Source organism: Carya illinoinensis, chromosome 10 (genome assembly GCF_018687715.1).
Source record: "Carya illinoinensis cultivar Pawnee chromosome 10, C.illinoinensisPawnee_v1, whole genome shotgun sequence".
Lineage (NCBI taxonomy): Eukaryota > Viridiplantae > Streptophyta > Magnoliopsida > Fagales > Juglandaceae > Carya > Carya illinoinensis.
In genome coordinates, this window is record NC_056761.1 from 26,781,069 (window position 1) to 26,789,485 (window position 8,417).

An 8,417-nucleotide genomic window follows, 5' to 3' on the forward strand; every position below is an offset into this window, starting at 1 on the left:
GTTTTTGGCGCCGTTGCCGGGGATTGCAACGTGTGATAATTGTTTTTTTTTTTAAAAGAAAAAAAAAATTTTAGTAATCTTTTGCTAATTGTTTTTCATATCCTTTTTGCAGGTACGATTTGTTTTCCAGAAAAGAGAGCATGTAACATTGCTTCCATCTTCATACCATTTGGTAATCTCATTCAAAAAAAAAATATATATATAAATAAATAGATTTAAAAAAAATTTACTTTCTTGCTTGTTTTGCATTTTGTTTATTTTGTTTATTTTTAATATTTGAATGTGCTTGATCCTCTATGATGAATGATCTCGTGGCAACGTGATCAAACGGGTAGATTGAGAAGAGAGGAAATTATTTTAAAAGAATTGATTAATACTTTGTCAGGTGATTCTAAAAATTCTCATACCATGGCTGACAATCGTAGTGTTCATGATGAACTAGAAAATGAAGAGGCACAAAATAATCCGCAAATGAGAACTTTGCGTGAATATTTGCAGCCTACAAGGACAAGTACTCCATCTTGTATGATTTTTCCTATGAATATGGGAAATTTTGATTTAAAACCGGGAGTAATCCAATTACTTCCCAAGTTTCATGGCTTGGATTCAGAAAGTCCTTATTTGCATCTAAAAGAATTTGAAGAAGTTTGTGCAACTTTACAAAACCAAACTATCAATGATGATGTTGTTAGATTAAAGTTGTTTCCATTCTCTTTGAAAGAAAAAGCTAAGAATTGGTTGAACTCCTTGAGACCAAGATCTATTGGCACATGGCAAGAAATGCAAAGGGAATTTCTAAAAAAAGTTTTTTCCTACTCATAGGACCAACACTCTTCGCAGAAATATTATGAATTTTTCTCAAAAGGAAAATGAAACATTTTTTCAGTGTTGGGAATGTTTTAAAGAATTGTTGCTAACTTGCCCACATCATGGCTATGAAACTTGGCGCACCATTAGTTTCTTCTATGAAGGTTTAACATCTCAAATGCGTTAGTTTGTAGAAATGATGTGTAATGGTGATTTTCTAAATAAAGATCCTGATGACGCTTGGGACTATTTTGACCAGTTAGCTGAAAATGCCCAATCTTGGGATAACACAGATCGTTCTGATCGGTCAAATAAGCCCAAACTCAGTGCCATGTCTCAAGAAGGTATGTATGTTCTTAAAGGAAATGATGATGTGAATGCTAGGATAGCAAGTCTGACATGAAAAGTCGAAGCCATGGAACTTAGGAAGGTAAATCCGGTTAAGGCCAGTGAAAAAGAAGAAGAAAATTGTGGCATTTGTGAGATTAGTGGACACCTAACTCAGGATTGTCCAACAATCCCTGCTTTTAAAGAGGTGTTGCACGAACAAGCAAATGTCATGAATTCTTATCGGAGACCATTTTCTTCCCCATATTCGAAAACATATAATCCTGGATGGAGAAATCATCCCAATTTTAGTTGGAGGAATGAGTCCAATATAAATCAAAATCCTCAAGGGCCATCTTCTTCTACTCCTTATGTGCCTCCACATAAGAAAACTCTTGAGGAGACATTATAGACTTTTATGCAGGGGCAAGCCAATATCAACACTCAGACAATGCAGGCCATTACTGAGATGAGAAGTTCTATCAGCGACTTGACCTCTGCATTACATGCTCAAGAAAAGGGTAAGTTTCCTGCTCAACCTCAGCCAAATCCGAAAGGTAAATTTGAGGTAAGAAATTCAAATCCCTCTGATTCAAAATTTGAACATGCCAAGTCCATCACCACTCTACGCAGTGGAAAAATAATTGATAAGAGTATTTCAACAACGAAAGTTGATGAGACCAACAACTCTTTAAATTCCAAGAGTGATCGTGAACTTGAGAAGGTTGAATTAGATGTGCCTGTGAAAGCCCCAATACCTGCACCATTTCCCCAAAGATTGCAACATTCTCACAAGTTGGTTCAAAATGCTGATATTCTTGAAATTTTTAAACAAGTGAAAATCAACATTCCTTTGTTGGATGCAATCAAACAGATTCCTTCGTATGCTAAATTTTTGAAAGATTTGTGCACAGTAAAGCGTACGATGAAGGTGTAGAAGAAGGCTTTTCTCACTGAGCAGGTAAGCGCCATCCTCCAAAACAATTCTCCACCAAAGTACAAAGACCCGGGTTGTCCAACAATTTCCTGCGTGATTGGAAATTTTAAAATTGAAAAAGCTTTACTTGACCTCGGAGCTAGTGTTAACCTCCTAGCCTACTCGGTATATGAGCAGTTGGGTCTTGGTGAGCTTAAACCCACCAAGGTAACACTCCAACTTGCTGACCATTCAATTAAAATACCGAGAGGGATAGTTGAGGATGTGCTAGTTCAAGTAAGAAAATTTTATTTTCCAGTGGATTTCATTGTTTTGGACACGGAACCTGTCTTTGATGTTTGCACTCAAATTCCTATAATTTTGGGAAGGCCATTTCTTGCGACCTCAAATACTTTAATAAATTGTAGGAGTGGTGTGATGGTAATTTCTTTTGGCAACATGACTTTGGAGTTGAATATTTTCAATATTTGCAAACAACCTGGTGATGATGATGATGTGCAGGAAGTGAATCCGATCCAAACTCTTGTTCAAAATAAATTTGATTTGTCAAGTTTTTCTGACCCTCTTGAGGCTTGTTTGGTTCATGGTATAAACTTTGATGATGATTCTGTACTTGCATCTATGAATTTTTTGCTAGAATCTACTCCTATAATGGACACTGATAAATGGACAACACGTTTTGAGGAATTACCACCTCATGATGTCGTGTCTCTCCCCTCAAGTGTGCAAACACCAAAACTCGACTTGAAACCTCTACCTGCTGATCTCAAATATGCATTTTTAGGCCAAGCAGAGACATTACTAGTGGTCATTTCATCAAGACTGGATGAAATTCAAGAGAAAAAATTAATTGGTGTTCTCATTGAACACAAAGAGGCAATAGGATGGACCATAGCTAATATCAAAGGTATTTGTCCTTTGATTTGTACCCACAGGATTTATCTAGAGGACAATTCTAAACCCTCTAGAGAAATGCAGCGTAGACTGAACCCCAACATGAAAGAAGTTGTCAAAGCAGAGGTGTTAAAACTTCTGGATGTAGGGATCATTTACCCTATTTCTAACAGCAAATGGGTTAGTCCCATGCAGGTGGTACCCAAGAAATCTGGTGTGACTGTAGTTAAGAATGCTAACAATGAATTGATCCCAACTAGAGTTACTACTGGTTGGCGTATGTGCATTGACTACAGAAAACTAAATTCTGTCACCAGAAAGGATCATTTTCCCCTACCATTCAAGGATCAAATCATTAAACGTATAGCGGGCCATAAGTTCTATTGCTTCCTAGATGGTTATTCTGGATATAACCAAATTGAGATTGCTCCTGAAGATCAAGAAAAGACCACATTTACATGTCCATTTGGTACCTTTGCATATCGAAGGATGCCATTCGGACTTTGTAATGCTCCTGCTACATTTGAACGATGCATGATGAGCATATTCAGTGACATGGTAGAGCGTTTCGTTGAAATATTCATGGATGATTTTTCTATTTTTGGTGATTCATTTGATGAATGTTTGACTCATTTGGAAAAAGTGCTGATTAGATGCAAAGAAAAGAATTTGATTTTAAACTGGGAGAAGTGTCATTTTATGGTCACTCAAGGGATTGTTCTTGGTCACATTGTTTCTTCTCAAGGTTTTGAAGTGGCAAGGCCAAAATTGAATTAATTTCTAAATTGCCCATCCCAAAGAACATCAGGGATATCAGATCTTTTCTAGGTCATGCAGGTTTTTACAGGAGGTTCATTAAAGGCTTCAGCACAATTTCTAGACCTTTGTGCAATTTATTGTCAAAGGAAAATTCTTTTGTGTGGACTGATGATTGTGAGTTAGCTTCTACAAAGCTAAAAGGTATGTTGATTTCAGCCCCAATTATGCAATCACCTGATTGGAGTTTACCATTTGAGATTATGTGTGATGCTAGTGATTATGCTGTTGGAGCTGTGTTGGGCCAACGTAGGGACAAAAAGCCTTGTGTTATTTATTATGCAAGTAGAACTTTAAACAGTGCTCAAATGAATTATTCAACAACTGAAAAAGAGCTACTTGCAGTAATTTTTGCACTTGACAAATTTCGCTCTTATTTGATTGGATCTCAAATTGTCATCTTTACTGATCATGCTGCGTTAAAGTACCTTTTAGCGAAAAAAGATGCAAAGCCCAGGTTACTTAGATGGATCCTTTTGTTGCAAGAATTTGATTTGATAATCAAAGATAAAAAAGGAGTTGAGAATGTTGTTGCTGATCATCTGTCTAGACTTGTTCTTTCAGATTCCTTAGAGACAGTTCCTATTAAAGACACATTTCCAGATGAGCAACTCTTTGGTATATCTCAAGTGCCATGGTACGCTGACATTGCTAATTTTCTTGCTACAGGTGAAATTCCTCACATTTGGACTCAACAAGATAAGAGGAAATTTTTTGTGGAGGTAAGAAAATTCTTTTGGGATGATCCATATCTGTTTAAATATTGCCCAGATCAGATAATTAGACGATGTGTTCCCAATAACGAATTTCAAAGTGTGATATCTTTTTGTCACTCTGGGGCATGTGGTGGCCACTTTTCTGGAAAGAAAACTGCTTTTAAAATTTTGCAATGTGGCTTCTATTGGCCTACCATTTTCAAAGACACCCATGAATTTTGTAAAACTTGTGAGCGCTGTCAAAAATTGGGAGGGATTACCCGCCGGAATATGATGCCATTAAATCCAATCTTGGTTGTTGAAATATTTGATTGTTGGGGCATTGATTTCATGGGACCCTTCCCAGTTTCTTTTGGCAATCTCTACATTTTGGTAGCTGTGGATTATGTGTCCAAATGGATTGAGGCTATTCCATGCAAAAACAATGACCACAAAGTGGTACTGAAATTTCTGAAAGAAAATATTTTATCAAGGTTTGGAACACCTCGAGCCATTATCAGTGATGGGGGCAAACATTTTTGTAATAAGCCTTTCGAGGCCTTAATGTGAAAATATGGTATTATCCATAGGGTTGCTACCCCTTATCATCCACAGACAAGTGGCCAAGTTAAGGTATCTAATCGGGAGATCAAAAAAATTTTGGAAAAGACGGTTAACCCAAGCCGCAAAGATTGGTCTTTACGACTAACTGACACACTTTGGGCATACCGTACTGCTTTTAAAACCCCGATTGGTATGTCCCCATATCGACTCATTTTTGGAAAGGCATGTCACTTACCTATGGAATTGGAACACAAAGCTTATTGGGCAATCAAGAAATTTAATTTTGATTTGGATAAAGCTTGCTCTCTTCGTAAGTTTCAGCTTAATGAGTTAGAGGAAATCAGGAACGAAGCTTACGAAAATTCTCGTATTGCCAAGGAGAGAATGAAAATTTTTCATGACAAAAATATTTTTCGAAAATCTTTTAAGCCTTCACAAAAAGTTTTGTTGTATAATTCAAGGCTCCATTTGTTTCCTGGCAAACTTCGATCCCGATGGATTGGTCCCTTTGTTGTAAAAACTGTTTATCCTTTTGGGGCCATTGAGATAGAAAATCCAGAGAATGGTAATGTTTTTAAGGTTAATGGACAAAGGTTGAAACCATTTTTGGATGATTTTACTCCAGAGGTTGAGTCCACTACTCTGGAGGATCCTGCGTATCAGAATTAATTTCTGATTCCTCATTGTATATACCGTATGTGTTTGTTTTGCTTTTCCTTCTTTTGTTTTCTTTTGTGTTTTTAACTTTGAAAGAAATCTACTCCTTGTGTGCACTCGAGTATCTCAGGTGAATTCTTTCCTCTCTGTTTAATCATTTTTGTCTCAATATCTGTTCTGCAGTGTTTATCTTGCTTCAATTCATGCCTGTATAGCATACATCATCGAATATTCAATTGCTGAACATTGAGGACAATGTCACATTTAGTTGGGGGGAGGGTTTTCTGTTAAAAATGTGTTAAAAAATAAAAAAAAAATAAAAAATAAAAAAAGAAATTGATTTGTTGAGGTCATGGAACATGTGGAATGTAGTGCAAATATGAGTATATGTCAAAAGAGGGACTTATCCATTTTATTTAGTTGTTAAACCAAGGGAAAAATGTTAAAAGTTTTGCTAAAACACACACAACACATACCCGGAAGGCCTAGAAAGACTACATTGAGTCATTGTTGGTTGATTTCCACTTCAATTGTTTGAGACTCTAATGAACCATATCCTAATGGCTTAGGAAGAGATCTGAAATGAATTAAATGAGAAAAGGGACAAGCCAGGGATCCAAAAAAAATAAAAAAAAATAAAAAATAAAAAAATCCTTAAGGTAGACTAGTGGTAAGGGCTGACTTGTGAAAGTGTGGATAGGCGCACATTCATAGGTCCGTTTCCCCCACTAGGAAGTCTAAAAACATAAAAAACAAAAAAAAAAATTTACGTTTGTGTAATGGAAAAGGCTGCCTATTACCGGGGTTCTTACAAAAAAAAAAAAAAAGTAGGCGCCTTTCAAAGTGTAATAGCGTGAAAGCCGCCACTACAATGGTTTTGAATTAGAGTAAGACCATGTGGTTTGCTCAAATTGGTTGTTGTGATTGAAACTGTTAATGTCTCTTGGTAGTCGATCTTGGAATTCTAACCCCATTTCCATGCACTTGAAAGAAAGCAAGCTTTGTTACATGTAATTCCCTTGGTTGATTAACTAAATTGTGTATAAATCTCTTAGTTGATACAAAATTCAAATTAATCTTTCTCCAGTGTTCTTAAACTCAACAAATCTATTTCATAGCATGTGATTCGCGAACTTCTTTTGAAATTGTAGTTGGAAATCTCACCTTTGCATGAATTCATTCGCTTTGTTTGCTAGAGTCTAGCAATAAGCTAGTTGGGGGGTGTGATGAAGCACTCAAATTGCATGATTAAGTTACTTAAGTGAACAAATTGTTTAATAAAAAATGATTTAAGTACTTAATTATGCAATAGATCACATTACTTGAGTCAATTGATACATTCTAGTATTTTGGTGCTTAAAAAGATTTATAATGCAATTGATTCACATGAAACAAGACAAGCACCTCACATGCATGCAACACAAACTCACACATGCTAAAAGCAAACAAACTCACTCGGACATCACATGCACACAGCTGGACCCACAACAGCACTCATGCAAAACACATGCACATGCAAAACAAGAAGAATCATTCGAATGTGCACACATGCAGAACACATGCAGAACAGAAAGCAGGAGAAGAATCTGCAGCACATCACATGGACAGCAACTCACACTTGCAGCAGCACATGTACAGCAGCAGAAAAATCCTTCAAAGCAGCAGACAATCACGCTGGAAAAAAATCACATGCCAACAGCAGACTATTCAGACCAAGATGCAGAAAAATAGATATAGAAAAACACATGCAGAAAAACAGATGCAGAAAACATGGACCTACAAACCAGCACATGCACATGCAGAATAGAAAAAAAATAGACAACAATCAATATGCAAAAAAGGTGGACCAGCTCACACATTCAAACATTCAGCAGAAGATCATTCGGACCACAACATCACACATGCAGAAAATTCAACCATGCAGCAGACCAACACATGCAGACATGCAGAAAAATACAAACGTACAGACCAAAGTCACATGGACAGCACACCAATGCAGAAAAGCCGGACAACAAGAAATCACATGGGCTGCCTTTACTTTTCAACTGGGAGTTTTTGGTTTGGAAGAAAAGCAAGGGGCAAGCAACTGTTTTTCTTGACTTTTATCTTTCATTTTTTCTGCTTGCTTTCGGTTTGGCAGCAAGAGCTAGAGAGTTTGAGTTTTTCTTCTTTCTTTTTGATTCGGCTAGCAGTAGATTTTCAAGGTTTTCTTTTCGTTTTACATTCGGGCAGCAGAGTAATGTAGAGGTTGGTGTGTAAAGAAAGAGAGGTGCCGTGATTAAAGGGGAGTGAAGAGTGGAAAATCAGTGGTGAAGTCGGTTGGGATAAGATTTATTTTCTGAAGTGGAGAAGTGTCGGTGGGATTAGAAGCTGGAAGTATATCTGATTTCATTGGATTTATTTGGATGTAAGAGAAGTAGCCGGTCAGTGCATGATTATAGTGAGGGTGAGAAGAGATGTGTGGAGTCGGTGCATGGAACTGAAAAGTTGTGTTGTGAGAGATTGAAGAAACAGTCGGTTCATGAGTTGGATTGTAGTAAGTCGGTCAGAGGTTGGAGTTGAGAGATCAGGTGTCGGTTTGAGTAGAGAAGGAAAGTGCCGTTGGTTTAAGAGTTGTGAAAAGAAAGGAAGGAAGTCGGTGAGAGAGGGAGACGTGCTTGAGTTGGCTTGAATTTACTGGAGGTCGGCTAGAGTTGAGAGGGACGTGGGGCGTTGTCTTC

General features: G+C 37.2%; 1 non-coding gene across 1 annotated transcript; it reads right to left on the minus strand.

Annotated features, from left to right (window-relative positions):
* Positions 1 to 832: 832 nt before the first annotated feature.
* Positions 833 to 936, minus strand: LOC122280225. The gene has a single exon (XR_006229810.1). It is a non-coding gene; the product is annotated as a small nucleolar RNA R71 (small nucleolar RNA).
* Positions 937 to 8,417: the final 7,481 nt, after the last annotated feature.